This window comes from Candoia aspera, chromosome 1 (genome assembly GCF_035149785.1).
Source record: "Candoia aspera isolate rCanAsp1 chromosome 1, rCanAsp1.hap2, whole genome shotgun sequence".
In the NCBI taxonomy this organism is placed as follows: Eukaryota; Metazoa; Chordata; class Lepidosauria; order Squamata; family Boidae; genus Candoia; species Candoia aspera.
In genome coordinates this window covers 174,437,122-174,453,925 of record NC_086153.1, presented here as the reverse complement: position 1 = coordinate 174,453,925, position 16,804 = coordinate 174,437,122, and positions in this window count along the sequence as shown.

Genomic DNA, 16,804 nt, shown 5'->3' with positions numbered 1-16,804 from the left:
GGCCTCAACAAAACCTGCCTTCTTATTAATCCAGAACTGATGTTGGTCATCTGGTTTAATATGTAGGAAAGTTCCCTGCACTGAATTCAATTTATGCTTTCCTTAATGGTTTTGGACAGAACAGATGTGGGCATCTATTTGAGTAGGAGCATTCAGAAATCTAAATTTTAGAGTGGCCATTCCAAAGTTGAAACAGATTCTCTTCCTTCTCCAAGGATTGGGCCTGTGCTTCTGATTTAAGTCTATAGCCTTCAGTTTCTGTAAAAAAAAACACCATATTCTTAGATGAATGAAGATTTGGCAAGGATGCAGTAGGTGCAGAGAAGCAATTAGAAGTGAAACGAAAACGTTTTAATGCACTTTGCTTTTTTTTAATGACTATAACTTATAATGCATAGGGCTCCTTTGGTAGTAAAAACAAATGTTGATGATGGTGGCTTTCTTGAGCCTAATCACAATTAAGAATAGCCTTGAAAGATAAACTCCCACCTTATAAATCAATGCCACTAAACCTTTCCTGGGCCATTACATTCTCCTTTGCAAAGATAACTGACAGCATTTCAGGAGCAAAGGAAGGATAAATCCAAATTGGATGGAAAGAGCCTGCCTAGGTTATTTATGGCTTTTGAGGCTGGTGCTCAATTGTTCCCATGCAACCTGAAACTCCCGTCCGAAAACACCCATTGACTGAGGTGGCCCAGTTTGGTAGAGCATGGCAGGCAGGTCAAAAGTAGATTTCCTGGGCTGTTAATCTTAACCAGTGGCTTATTAAACAGTACCTCTCTCAGATCAGTAAGGGAATTGATTCCCTGCTATAAAATAAGAGATGCAGCACACCACTATAGAGGTGTTTTGGGTAGGTGCAAGGAAAATGAAAATTCTTAAGCTGAGTATGAGGAAAAGTGCAAAAGGATTACATGCTATCCTCCTGAGTCCAGAAGGCCAGGATTCTGACTGGGGAAAAGCAGGAGGATGCGTTAATTGATTTTAAGAGGGGTGTGTTCATCAGAGAAAAGTTGCTTCTCTGAAAGAGCATAATGCAAACTATCTCAGCACCATATTGCAGACAAATGAGTCGCACACACATACATCACAAGGTGCTATAGCTGATGGATGACAATGTACCACTTGCAAAAACAAAATAAAAATCAACATCAGCCGTTAAGAAAATAGCTGCTCTTTTTTCCTGTGCAGCCATATGTTTGGGCATATTATGGACCTGGAAAGATCCATTTATATTCTGATGTACTTTGCACTCATTTGCTGTAAAAATGTACCAGTCCAGCAGGATGTGATGGCTTCTGGACATTTTGGAGGTCCTCCTCTGAATGCCTGTCGCTTTTCCAGAGAAATTGTGAAGACATTCACAATGGGAGTGTGGATGTCTTTCTAGGCAGAAGACCAACTGATACCTTCTGCTACACCCTTGTTTCAATCTCCCTTTTCTGGAAAAGGAGCAGGAAGATTCAGGAGAAATTCTTTAATAAAGCAAGCCCCTGATTCTATACAGATGCCTTCACTCATTTTCTATACCACCTGCCAAGAAAAATTACTAGTCCTCAGGCATGTATTGTGGTAGTTTTAATCTGCATCCACTACTCACACTATATCTGCGTTGAGCCATTTTCAACTTAACCCAAAAAAGGCTAAGGAATCCGCTGCAGTTGCTAAGCACCAATGATGTACTTTCTATAAAGGCTGGCTGACCTATGATTCTACAAACGAATGTGGTCTGAACAGTTGGTACACCCAAGAGGGAACCATTCAGTTGATAATGATATGGTACAGATGAAGGGCTGCTAACAGTTGGGCAACCAGGCCTGAATGTTGGGCAAGCTTAGGTTATCAGGCACAGAAGATGGGTCAGCATCCTCTAAAGTCATTGGAAATATCACTGTACTGTCAATCAAATTATTGCTGACATTTTTAAAAAGCCTGAATTGAACGTGTTACTAAATATTTACTTTGACCACCATTAGATTCCCAAAGAAGGGGACTAGCTCTGATCACCCAAATGAAAAACGTGGCTCTCTGAACAATATAAAAGCCCAAAATGTTTATCCCAGCTAAAGCCCATAGCCAGAAACAGCTTCACATCCTGCCCAGTAATGCACAGAGTGAAAACGATTCCTCCCTCTTTCGTGTATTTCTTCTAGTGAGAAGTGCTCTGTAACTCCACCCTTCACATGGGAGCCCTTGCCTTCCTAGATCAGGCCCTTGTTCAGAAAACCATGGAAGATTATCTGTGCACTTGAATGCTGCTTGTTTGGATGCTCAGCATACAAGCCATCCATTTCAGGTTATTTCTGGTGCAATTCCACAGGCATCAGTGGTTGAACTATAATGGGAATTGCTCTGGTTTGCACATTGGGTGACCTTTCTTTTATACTTAGAGTTTTTTTTTAAGAACAAATCTTTATTTGTGTGCGCTGAATTGTTAAAAGTTTGGGGAAATTATGAGGGGGGGGAGAAATCTGAGAGATCATTAATTTGAGTGTAACAAAATTAAGTTTGAGCTGTTTTGCTTTGTTTTTATTTATATATATACATACATACATACACACTCATATAGATATTGGATGCCATATAGATTTTGGACAGTTTTATTTTGCATTAAAATAAAAGCTTTGAGAACAAATGCCTTTTGCGATTTTTTTGTTGATCTTTTTTTCTTCAGCCATGGTCAGACCTCAATAGAAGTCTGTTAAAAAGAGTCTTGGCAGATGATGCAGGCAGCTGTGGGAATGGTAGACTTCTTTCTCATGTAGGTTTGCAAGCTACATCCAGTCCTCTAAGCCTGATTCTTAGAACTCCTTTTTTGACACTTAATGTTTAAAAGACTTGTACAAATGCAACAAATGCTCAGGGCACATATTTAGTAGTAAAATCACCTGAAGACACTGAGGTTTCCCATCTGCTCCACTGATCCCTTTTATCAGACACAGGCCCATTTTTTACTATAAACAAATGCATTTTTTAAAAAAAGAAAGTAAAAGAAAATAGATTCCTGTGTAGCGGCTAGTAAAGAACTTGATGCACTGTGACTAAAGCAATTATTTCTTTACAATATAGAATGAACTGATGGCAAAACTCAGAATTGGATCATGAGAATATTTTCCAGCCTCTCAAGAGTGTGACTGTATTCATTAAGACATATTTCTGAATTTAAAAAATCCAAGGCAGATAGATCTACTTATTTATTTAAAATATTTGTATACCACGTCCCATTAAAAGAAATCTTAAAGCAATTTTCAAAGTTGGACATTTGACAGGACAGAGTCAGTTAATTTTAGCACATAATAAACAATTTACACATAATCTGTGTAAATGGGAATTTTGATTAGGAGTTCTGCAGAGAATGTTACTCTTCTAACAAATCTCTGTAAGTAGAATATTTTAGTTTCCTTCTTCCTACTAATGGTTGTAGTCCAAAACCTTAATCACTCTACCATCCTGGAAAGGGGTTGAGGAGAAGTTTAGATGGCTTGCAGAAGGAAAGGTTTTTTTCTATGTCACATGTACTATATATACAAATCCATGGTTTGCAATGAAATGAAATGCAATGAGGATGCAATTGATAGGAAGTGAACAGAATATATTTTAAGAGATAAAACTGTGTTGATTGAACTCTTGGCCATTATTTGTATTCTGAGGCCTGGAAGAAGGTAGAGTGGAATTCAACTCTTTTGTTAAAATATGATATGCAGCCTTTCTCCCCACCCACCCCAAGATTCCATAGACAATGAACAAGTAGATGTATGTATCAGGATATAGAATAAATCATTCAAAATCAGATGCCTTGTCTCCAAAAGCCATTGGTTGGTGGAATAGAGTTGTACAATTCAGAGAATGGTCTTCTGCCACCTGTTTTTTTATTCCAAATGATGTATTTCTTGAAAGGGCACCATCTAAGATGGCACAGCTGCATACAACTGGTTCTAGTAGACACTATTAGGAAATCAGGGAGTACATATGCCCAGCTTAAAGATATACCAGTAGGTTGTGCAAATGCAATAGATATTAGACTGGACTAATAAACCAGAAGATGAGTGCTGCATGTCTGTTGAAGCAATACCACTAAACAAACTTTGATGACCGTTGAAGCCTAAACTTGACTAATTATAGGCATACCTACACCATCAAAGCTGACTCCTGACATGTAACCAGAGCTATGGAACTTCAGACACCAAGAAGGGGTAGGGAAACAGACAAGTGTTTGGATTTTGGTGAAATGTAGAAGTTGACAAATGTAACAATATTTTCTTTCACAAAAAAATGTCTTATAATTTAACAGCCTGAACTTTACATTTTTATCAGAATCAATATCAATAACACACAGCTTAAACTTTACATTTTTATCAGTATCAGAAACTTTTAAACCAGGATTTCCATTTAACATAAAAGAAAGCAGAAAATATTTTAAAATAAAGAAGGGAATTTCATGAAGGAATTAAATTAAGAGAAAGGCAAAAACACTGGACTTCAACTTTCTACTACCTATATGTAGTAAAAGGGTTACAGATGTCTTGGAAGGTGCATATAAGGACAGGAAGACACATTCCTGTTTAGATATTCATGCTGGAAAGTGGTGAGACCACATGACATAGTCTGCCTATCTAGACTTCCTGAATGAAAGAATAAAGCCCACATTTTATTCTTATAAATATTTGGCTTTTATCCCAGAGTGCAAGATTACATTTCTCCAGCCTACACAGCAATATCACATTGGGTTTGTAAAGTATCCACAATGTACAGAATACAATCATTATGCCAAATTTAACTGAATAAAGGCCATAATTCACATACAAACGTACATACATACATGCATGCATTTTGGTTAGTCAGATTTCTCATTAAAAGTTAACTGAAAATCTGTAATACACATTGCCTGAGATTTGAGATATAGATATATGTTGAATTCATGCTCTAGTTTGTATGAAGTAAAATAATCAGCCAATGGATAACTTAAAATCAACTTGCTTAGGGGGAGAGATTGGAAAATCTGGGTGGTGGGGGGAAGAAGAGAGAGAACCAGAGAGAGAAAGAGTTTTATGTTTAGTTTTTCTATTGAGAAAAGAAATATTTAAGATAGAAGCAAGAACTTCTGATTTACTCTACTATGATGTACAAAATGTTATAAAGTATAATAAGATGTTATACTATGTGCAATGTATTATGGAAGTAACCTTCAAAAAATTTTTTATAATTTCCAAGAAGCAAGACTTCATATATGTTTCACCCTACCGGAACTAGGTTTTGAGGCTGTCTCAGCATGGGTATTAAAATATGCATACCATCTAAAGAAAATGTTGAATGAAGAACCAGCTATTTTAGGCTGAGGCAGAAAGATGAAAGGAATAGCTCTATAGTCTTTTATTTGACACAAAGATCTGAAAACAGCCTCTGTGCCATGGCATCAAACAGAAGAACGAAGAAGGAAGGCCAGGATGCATCTGCACCTCATCTCTGCATCCAGAGCTCCACTGATGTGTGCTGGGACTGTGCTGTCTTCCCCTCAAGCAGTATGTGGGCAAGCATTTGCCCAACAGGGGAACTGAGATTCCTTTGATGATAGACAACCTGCTGCCACCTCACTTCAATAGATCAAAACTAATGCTGGCCTTGGTGTCCTGGACAGGGCCTGAAAGCTAAATGGAAGGAGGGAACAGAAAAAGTTGCTATATGTGAAAATACTAGTGATGTGAAGAGTATCATCTGACATGCAGAACAGTCACATGCTAGCTAGCTGTACAATCATCTGTTAGGATGGATTGAAGATCTGATTCAAATCCACGTTCCCACTTATTATATTGGATGTTCCTGAATTGATCTGAGAAGTCATGACTTTTTGCGTATGTGCACAAATGCTTCCCTCCCCAACTGACTTTCTGAATCTATCAACTTAATTGATAGAAGATTTCTGAATTAGATCATCAAATAAAGTTGATAGATTCAAAAAGTCAGTTGAGGAGGGAAGCATTTGTGCACATACGCAAAAAGTCATGACTCCTCAGATCGATTCAGGAACATCCAATGCCTCTTCCATTTCTCTGTTTGTACACTTGCAAAGTTGACAAAGACACCATATTTGTTTGGTTGTTTAATTATTCCTTCACCACATTTCTAGGCTGACCAACTCCAGATGATAGCTGGCTCCAATAATCTTTCATCCAAAGGGAACCGAATCCTGGAAGGAATAGTTCTCTTTAAACATCTCACCGTTTGGTGTTGTGCCCAACACCATGTTTTTCACCTGGTTTTCTGTTTGTTCTTATCTTCAACTTAAGGCTTCTTGGACACACTTTTGTAGGGCTGCACTGTTAGGTATTGCTCTTCTCTTGCTCCATATACCTTTTCCAGACCACTCATGGCAACTGACTGAGGTATCAATCTTTGAGTTCCGTCTGAGATTTCTACTTTTTCCCTGTTCTCTGCCAACATTCCTTCCTCTCTGCAACCGCCCTGTATTGGATGTCCTTCTGGCTTTTCTTTATCGATTCCCTTTTCCTTCTCTCATTCTTGTGCTGCCTTTATTGAGAATACAAGCCTACCTTAGAATTTTTTTAAAAAAAAATATGTGCATCATTTTGCAGCTCAAATTCTAGGGAAGAAGATGGCCTTAAGCAGAAAATGGCAGAATCAAGAGAGAAGCCTTATAAAATTCAAAGCACAAAAGTTGAGCAATAGTAAGACTGTATAGGATTTGTAGGAAACAGAAATAAATCTATATTTACTTTTATGATATGCCATTGGCTGAGCTGATCCAAACATTTCACACCATGGTTCATACCTCCACTGATTGAAATCCAGGAGATTCAAGAATGTCACCTCTTTTGAGAGAAGACACATACACATACATACAAAATAGCAAGAGGGGGAGAGAAAAGCTATCCAAAAAAGCAATATTTATGACATTTATACACTGGCATTCTTTACAACAGGCACTCTCCATACCAACTCTTAAATGGCCACATACAGGGGCAGGATAATAGGATCTATTTCTAAGCACCTACATTATATTCAGCTACACCCAAACATTTATACACTGGTATCTCCCACAGAGCTCAAGGAGGCTAATGAAAAATATAAAAACTTGTGTAAGCAATAAGTGGAATTGCATTCCAATATCAAAGCAGTAGCAAACCATCAACAATCCAACAAAACAATGTTGTCTGAAAAAGGAAGGTGTTAAGACTAATTTCTGAAATGTCTCTAAAAGGGAGTTGAAGGGAAGTTTCTCATGGAAATAGCTCCCTCCTTGGTCCAATCCAGTCTATTTCCGGGGACCTCCAGCAGGGCCTACCACAGGGCTATAAACCCTAACAGGCAAAGACAACCTTTCAGGAATGTATGGTTTTACAGTGGTTGTCGTCAATAAAGCACTTCAAATTGGGCTCCTAATCATAATGGAAGCCAGTGCATATCCTGTCTCTTCTAACAGGAGGCATGGTTAAAAAACAAAGCAAAGCAAAACTGGTCATCATCTGGACCAGTAGAAGTCTGTGTGTATGAAACATTTCATTAAGAAGTCTGGTCTCCCAAAGAGGACACATAACACAGTTAAATTCAGGTAGTGATGGAGTTTTTTCCTTCCTGCCTGCAAACAGAAGACACACTATATGTGGGCCAGTTCAGAGAACATACAAGAAAGGCCGCCATTTTGAGCTGTGCAGGGCAGTTTTCCACAGGCTCCTTTTCCTGGCTCCAGTACTGAGGCTGCCTCTTCTGGAGAGAAGAGCAGCCACCCCTTCTGGCCTGGACTTCCCTTTTGCCTTGCAGGCACATGGGTGGCTTTCGGAGACTTGAAGGCACATGGCCTGCCAGCCTCCCTTCCTGATGGAGAGGCTTTCCCAGCCACTTGGCTCAGCGGAGGGGCCACATTGTCTGAAACTGAGACTCACAGGGTGGAACAGGGAGTAGCTGCTGAGAAAGTTGCTACTGACTGCAGGACTTGGTGGCCAAGAAGCCTTACCTCTTCCTCTGCCTCTGCCACGGTGGCCCCCACTTGTTTCCTTGGAAACAGCAACTGTGCCTTAGGAAGCAAAGAATTAAGAGGAGCGTGGCTTGTTTTATTAGATGGGTGTGCTGGGCAGAGCAGGAAAGGGAGAGGCAAGTTCCACGCAGTAGGCTCTCCTTCTTCCGGGAACCTAGTGCTGGGCCTGGACTGCTGGATGAGCTGGACACAGGAGCCCATGTCCCTTGCAAGCACTCCCTGTGCCCTCCTTCCCTCTTCCCAGACCAGCACAGCTACAGCAGGAGAGGTGAGCCATGTGAGTAGGTGACACTGCTGCCTGGGCAACTAGAGAGGCACTGTGGCTTCCATAGGTGGAAGGTGGAATAAGGGAGACAGGCTTATTCAGGCTGTACAGGACCAGGTTCCGGCAGCCTGGGCACAGTTCCTCCTATTCTGGAAGGCCTGCCACACCGGACTTCACGTTGTCCCTCCCGTTCTGCCAGCAGCTGCCAGCTTGTTCAAACAAAGGGGAAAGTTGTGGCTCCCCTCCACTTTGCTAACAGCCCCCCAAAGAATTGCAACCCACAGTCTGGGAAGCCCTGAGACAGCCATATAGCTGCAGGGACACTTCGAATGCATGCGCTCTTCATCCATCCCCTCAAACTTGGAACTGATATTGGGCTGGTACGATGTGTAGTTTTCAAGCAAGCCTTCTGGATTTGGGGGCTTACAACTGCCATACTTCCTGACTACTGAGCACACTGACAGAAACTGTAATCCAAAACATCTGGAGTACCCCAGACTGCCTACTGTATCCAGGAGATTTTGATGTTTAAGGCAAACAACAGGATGAAGCTCCCATTCTGGGTACAAAGACTAGTTGGATTGGCAAACTGAACTGTTCATCACTATAGGTTATAAAATAGTGTTATCTACTAAGAATGGGGTAGCTAAGAGATACAGGCAGGTCGCATGGCACCCTGTCCTTCTGCAACACTTTCCTTTTGCCTCCCAGCATTTCTGCCTGAGGCCACTACTTCATTTGACCTAATTGGAGGGCCAGCCTTATTGTTAGTTGGTGGTATACCACACTAAACCTCCAGGGAGATGGCATTAATACAGTTAAGAGACACTTTTTGTAACTGCTCCCACCAAGGTTTGCCCCTTCTTTCAGAGTTTCTAGGGACCTGGTAGTCTTGAAGGAAAGCTGCCACATACACTCCCCCAATAAATTCTGTATCTGAAAGAACATTTCTCAAGGCATCTGTGCAGTCAAATAAAATTACAAAATCAGACATCTGGTGTGGATTCTATATATATAAAATCATGCCCTTTGCCTCCAACGTACAATGACTAAAACACGCTATCAAGAAGCAATGCACATTCAATATTTCATATTTAAAATATGTTTTTGTGAGGGAAAACAAGGGGCCATAGAAATGAATCTGAAAGGCTCTCAAAGGATAATGCCAGCCACTGCAAGATGTTGGCGGCATGGTCACCCAGGTTTCAAGGCAGGTTTTAATTTTCTCTTATGAAATACAGCAGTGAGGTGAACACCGCCACGAAAATCCATTGGAAGTTGTGGAAAAAAGTAAAGTCGCAGTGAAATCTCTTTGGGTTTTTTTCTCCTTGGCAGACTTCTTGTACTTGTTTGTGAGAGGGACGATTTGGTATTCTTGCTAAACGTCACCTACGTCAGGTAGTAATTCAACCAGAAATCTATGAAATTAGAGCTTCCTCTGCTATAGAGCAGCACTTGAAAAAATGTAGCATTTGCTATAAAGAGAATCTTGAAAATGTGGCTTTGTTTTTTAAGGTTCTCACTGCATATTTGTCACTTTGAGTCCAAGTTGTTGGTCTACTCAAGCTGGAGTAGGGCGAGAATCAAGCGAGAACCGCAGCTACCAGTCTGTCCTATTTAGCAAGGAAGTGCAAGCTCTTCTATAGGTAAGTGAGAAAGTGGTGTCATTTGCCTGGATTAGGGTCTGCTGCAAGATCTATTCTGGTAGCGTTGCTATCTTTGCAATCCACCCAGAGCGCTGTCACCCACTTGTTGAGACAAGTTCCTCGCATAAGAGAAACAATGGTCTATCTAGGTTACCCTGCAAAAACGCTGCCTGCTGGGATTTCTGACAGAAATGGAAGAGAAGTTACCTTGCATTGCATTGGGATGTAGCTGCCTTACAAAAACAACAGCCACAAAAATAATTTATTAAATGTATATGCTGCCTGACCCCCAGCAACCCCGTTGTGTGTCATTATATGCCATTTTAGTTTTGATCTGGATTTAAAAAGCACAGCTGAAAAAGTTAATGAAATCTAGCTGAAGGGGAGAAAAAACACGTAGTGGTGTGAACTCATATCCAAGCCCTGAGAAGTAACAATCACTGCAGCCCCACAAGGTTTAGAAACATAGATTCGGCATTGGTAGCGGATTCCACTGGATATAGGCAGCCTAACATTGATAATAAATTTGAATAATTTAGTGGCAGAGACCTCCATGGGGTTTTAATAATAGGAACCGGCTTAATTTCTAAAGTTCAACAACATGGATGTGTGAAATAAGCTGAACTCATCCAGATAGAAAAACACTGGAGCCTAAAAATAAAAAAGGCTCTTCTTACTCATAGTAGCAATAGTAATGCAAGTGCTTCTGACCTTTGGAGTGCTTTGTACTTACATTAGAGCAGTGGGGTTGTTCATAATATTGCAATTTGTTACACCTGGATTTACGGCTGGGACTTAGAGCTGTTTTGGTCTGGCTGGGACAGATAGGAGCTGAAGGGCTGCAGACCAGCCTCTCCTACCTGCTGCCCTTCAGATGCCATTCAGCTAACTACTCCCATAATTCAGGCAATACTGACAAGGAATTAGGGGAGGTGTAGGTCAGTGTACCTGAAAACGGTATGTCGGCAAAACCCAGATGGAATCTATGCATGGCCCTCAGTTACTGATTTCTAATTAAAAAACAGCATATGGTTAACCTTTCTCTAACAATTCCCCCACCGTCCACTGCAATAAAATTGAAACTGATATCATAAAGTGTTATGGCTTCATTTCCAGGCCCAACACGAAGTGGCCATAGAGATTTAAAATCTTTCAGGACAATGAAATCATTTCCACCAGCAACTTTCCCTTTATCTCTGGATTTTATTCTAGCAAAAAGTCTTGGTGTGAGGGAAGGACATGTTCTCATTGGCAGATTATAAATTCATTCCTAGTATGGATCTCAGGTTATATATCTTTTATCTGTGACTACTTTTAATGGACTTAAGCAGTGAAAGATTAACAGGGCCCAGATAAAGACTGCTGATTAAATCAATGGGGAAATACACAAAGTGGGGACATCCAGGTGCAAAGCCTAGCAGAGTCAGGGAAACTTCCTGGGAGGCAACTGCTATCTGTAAAAGATCCGAAATAGATCAAAGCCAGGGATGGGGATGGGTGTGATTTGAGATAACCCCCCATCTGCCGCCTTAAGTTCGTTCTGATAAGCCCCATGCATATTTCAAGGGTCATGAAAATGGCTGCAGCAAGCATCAAACCACCAATGTGGCTAGGAGGTATCAAATCCTGCCAGTAGCCTAGGACAAGTCAAAGGTAGCTCTGAGCTGCAAACATCTGTCTCAAACTTGACAACAATCTTGACACAATTTGCTAGTAAGTAAACTGAGTCCAGTTGTGGGCTCAGCAGAACCTACGATGAGTCCCCTAACTACTCAAAATGTTATTGTAAGGAGAAAGATTATACCACTCCAGCTGTGTTCTTTCTTCTGACCTTTTGGCATACCCACATACCTCTCCTCATTTTCAACTTTTTGAGATTTGGTTTTTCCTACTTAAATCTGCAACAGCAAGGAGAGAAACTCTTAACTGCATCCCAGACTGCAACTAAGAATGCGTCAGATGAGAGAGTTTGGCTGCTGGAGTTCCAAACAATGGGGAGGAGAATGAACTTGCTTTGTACAGGATAACGCATGAACGTTCTTATGCACGCATGCTTCTTACACACTCACAACCATCATTTTTCCATAGTATATTGAAAAGTGTTATTTATGCCATGAAGGCACCGGCAAGTTGTTGACAGTTTTTTAAACCACCATGAGTCTGTACTGATTAAATGCTATGTAAGTAGAATAAATGACTGGATGAATACCTACATTTTTTTAAAACCTTTCAGTCATGTCCAATTCTTGGTGATTGCCTGGACTAGTCCTTGCAATTTTCTTTGCAAGGCTTTTTGGAAGTGGTTTGCCCTTGCCTGCTTCCTAGGGCTGAGAGAGAATGACTGGCCCAAGGTCGCCCAGCTGGCTTCGTGCCTAAGGTGGGACTAGAACTCCCGGTCTCCTGGTTTCTAGCCCAGCGCCTTCATCACTACTCCAAACTGGCTCTCGAATATGTACATACATGCTGCATTTAAAGTGCAGTTGTTTTAAAACATAAATAGCATCAGTATGTATGTGAATAGAACAGTGATAATTATGGGAAGATAATTTTCTCATCTGTCAAGTTCAAAATAATTATTCAAGAGTTCCTAAACACAGTCATAATCGTACCTCTACTAAACAGAACATTGTATGAGATTATGCTGTAGTAAGATCTATTCTTAGATATAGTATTTACAATGATTCAAGCCCAAGCATATATGAGGAGCAAATGTATGGATTTAAATGTATTTCCTGGCCTATGCCATCCTCAGTTTAGATGGTAAGATCACAGACCTTGAGGATTTGACTGGAAGCTTGCTCCTGATAAGTTACTAAAGTTATGGACTTCTACATCACTACACCATCACCAGCATACCAAGCTCTCAGACTTCTTCATGATGTCCTTGACACATCCAGGAGATATATGAATTTCTACAATATACTTCAGACTGAATGGAGAGAATAGTTAGTGTAATCCAATACATCTGGAGGGTGCCAAGTTGGGGGAAACTGAAGAAAAACCTATCAAAGGTTATAAAACAACATTGTTCTATAGTGGTAATAATTATATTTTAATTAAACAATATGAAGCAAACAAGTAGATTTTTCACAGGAGGTTCCCTGTAGATATTTTTATTAATTCAGGTAGATGTGGAAATCCTGTTGCCAAGACCAGTTCTCTATTTCTCTTTCTCCATAAAGTGAGTTCATCTGAATGCTCATTCTGTCATTCATCAAGACAGTGCTATCTATTCAGGCAGCAAATTTAATGGGTGCATCATTAAAGACAATAGATTTTCCTCACTTACTGTTTGTTATAAATATTTTCAATACAGGAGGAGGTAACTCTTCATTTTCATCTAAGTGTTTTTCTAATGGTTCCCCTCTCAAAATCTTACTTTTTCCTTCTCTCATTTTTGTCATACTCCATGCTTAAAATATAGGGAACATCCATGCTAGTACTGTGTCCCCCAAATCTCTTCAAAGGCTAGGGAATGAATTTGCAGCGTGTGTGTCCACATATATGTATGAGGGCTGAAAGAAAAGTAATGCCTCCAATATTATCAGCCACCAGTTGAGGGCAGGACTGATGTGCTAGAAGCTCTGATGTGTCCTTTAGCATCTGTTCTTTCATTTCAGTTGACAGGATGTTGCTGTGAGAAAAGGTGTGTTGATGTTCCTTAAAGAGGAGCCCGTACTGAGTGCTCATCTGTGCACTTTAAGCATAGTGTTGTGATCGTTTTGACTGCTGAAGGAGTCCCTCCAATTGGAACTCACCCTGAATACAGATTGTTTATGATGATGACTGTGTGGACATCAATACTGTGCACTGCTAGGCCAAAAAATGTAAAGAAAGTGAACCAGAGCTGAGTGTGAACAAAAACAAACTAGATGACTTCCGACAGTGACTAAAGCACCTTTCAGATGAGAAAGACTGATGAACTGATAAAGAGCAATTGATAAATCACTCAAAGAAAATTGCTGTCAACCTTGGCATTTCATAAGAATGTACGGGGCACATTACTGATGTTCTTCAATGTCAGATGTTTCATGCAAGATGCATTCTGCATAGGATGATGGGAGGGATAAAAGTTTCAAGAATTGAAATTTGCCAGCAATTGTTGTCATGCTACAGGAATGAAAGTGAGGAATTCCTTCACAGAATCGTGACAGTGGGTGAAACATAGGCTGATCATTATGACCCCGAAACTAAGCATCAGTACATGGATATCGTCACAAAGGTGGAAAGGATTGTCAAGACATGGTTGAAGAGACAAAGTATGGAGTTCTTTTGTAATGGCTTTAAGAAACCTGTCTATCTTTGTTAGAAATGTGTAGCTCATATGGAGAAACGTGTAACAAAAGCGCTCATTCCAAGAACTATTTTCCTGTTTCATTCATTAAAAGATCCCTATTTATGCTAAAGTTAATGGACGTGGAGGCACCATTTTTTTATTCAACCCTCGCATCTGAGCATGTTAGCCCAGGAATGTGCAAATCATAATTCATAATTTATTGCATTGGAAACTTTGAGACTATTATCCAACAACTTTTCTTGTTTTAAATATATTTTTGTGCTTGCTTGAAAAAACCTTGATGCTAACTTGGGCGGTGCATTTCTACAGTGAACATTCCTGCAGCCAGCTTTCTCAAATGGAGCAATTTCATGTTGTCCAGCTCATCCAGAATATAAACATTACATTGTAGGCCTATAAACACAGGGAAAGTTCAAGATGAAAATGAATCCAGGCTTGTGGTTTTTTTGCCAGGATATTTCTTTTCCTAACAGGATATAGTGTTACAAATTTTTAGGCTCGTGCATATTAAAAGAATTTAAAATGTCACTAGGAACATGAAATTCAGGGTACAAGGCCACATAGCAGCAGATAACATTAACTGGAAGCAAAACAAATCTGAGTTTAGGGGAAAAATATTTGACTTGCACATTCAAAGTATGCTGTGTTAGTGGGTCACGTGGACTTTTTGTTGCTTAACAAGACATATATTTAACTGGGGAAAAATATTTTCAAACTATTGACAAAAAGAAATGGGGGAAGAGAATGCACTTGGCTTGAACATGTCTTTGGCTCTCTACAAGTAAAAAATTCAAAGGAAATATGGTTTTGCCAACAGAAATCATGATTCTGCCACTTTGTCTCATTAAGATGATGGTAGCTTTGCAGAATGTACCTTTATCATAATTGCCTGCAGACCAGGGCCCGTATTTTTTAGCATTAATTCTAGCACCATTGTGCAAAATGCATTTATGCATAATTTTATTTGGTTGGATTTTTCTTGAACATGGCCATCAAGCCCACTCAAACAAAAACAGTGCTAAATACTATGAATGCTATTTCCTCACTGTAGTACTTTGTAAATTTTCTGTATTATCTTTGTAAAATGTATTTATTTAATGGCCGGGCACTCCTCCTCTCTCATGAGCAATCATTTTGTACTGTTCATTTACAGCAACACATAAAAAATATAAGAAAGTGCTGAACACATAATTTTTATTTTCTCTTCAAAAATATATGCCTCGCTCAGTAGCGAAGGTTTTCCATTTGCTGCTAATATTAGGAGTGTCATTACTCCCTAAGGAACCAAAGCTGCTTGCAATTTTTCATTAATGGAAATGGAATGTTTCTCAAATAACCCCATGAATGATTCCAAAACAGAGACCTTTGATAAGAAGCTACAAAGAGGATGGGTTCCCCAAGTCATAAGACATCAGAGGAAGCCAGACTAGGGAAGGCTGCTTTGAGGACTCAAACGTTCCTTTTCACATCTCATAGCAGAGGAGAAGCTACTGGCTGCATTCTGGTGTGACTGGTTAGATTCCACCATAGCAAGTGGCTGGAAAAGGGAAATGCTGCCACTGCACTCAGAGGAATCAGGTGACATGAAGAACCAAAGAGGTTTCCCCTGGTCTTATATTCTCTCTGGCTGGACTGTGCCTTCTCTGTTCCACCTTCAGATAAAGACTAACTGGCCATTAGGCTGCCTGGCCCACCCCACCAGACCATCCCTGTCTTTGCCAGCTGATGGACCTGCACTGCTCTGCCTCCTCCTAGCCGCAGGTCCCAACACATCTGAAGTCCAGAGAGATGAAGGCTGGGATTTTAAATATACACAATGTACATCTCAACAAGGAAACGAGTTCCCTCTGAATAAATACCCAGGCTGGGTGCACACAATGTGCTTATCGGAGGTGAACTGAACCACGGCTTCCTGAATTGGCCCAACTGCCTTGGTTCACACAACATACTAGGCCATAAACGAAGCCCGCTAGGCTAAAATGTAACTGACCAGCTCAGGTCGTCTTTTGTGCAAACCCAAGCACCCAGCTGCGCTTTCTCTGCCTTTTTACCCGACTTCTCCAGGCATTTGCAGGCTGCCTAAGTCAACGCTGAATAAAGCAAAGCAACCTCTTTGGCTGATCAAAAACAGGTTGGGAAGGGAAAGAAAAACAGTCTAGTGACCTTAGCACGACCATACATAAACCTCTTCGTCCCTTATCTTTTCTCTCCTTGCAGATCCTTTCATGTAACGCGGGCGGAGGGGCAGGGGAGTGCCATTCAGCGGGGCAACACAAGACAAAGCCGGGGGCTCCCGGGGCTTCTAAAGAGGCCGACATTTCCACCACAATACACGCATTTGCCTATTCAATGACCGACGAAAGCGGCTTTTTTGAAGCAGACCTAATACTGAGGCGCGGGCGAATGGACGCCCGTTCCCGCCCACTGAACCGAGCGGGGGCAGCTGGGTGAAGTAGGAAGGGCAGAAGCAACGTCGCACAAGAACTGTGGTCGTGCAAGGCGGGTCACTATTTCTGTCCGCGGACCACAGGAGCACGCAATGGAAGGGGCGGCAGCGCCCACCCGGGAATTCTTCACAGCCGCAAGTGGCTTTCCCGCTAATC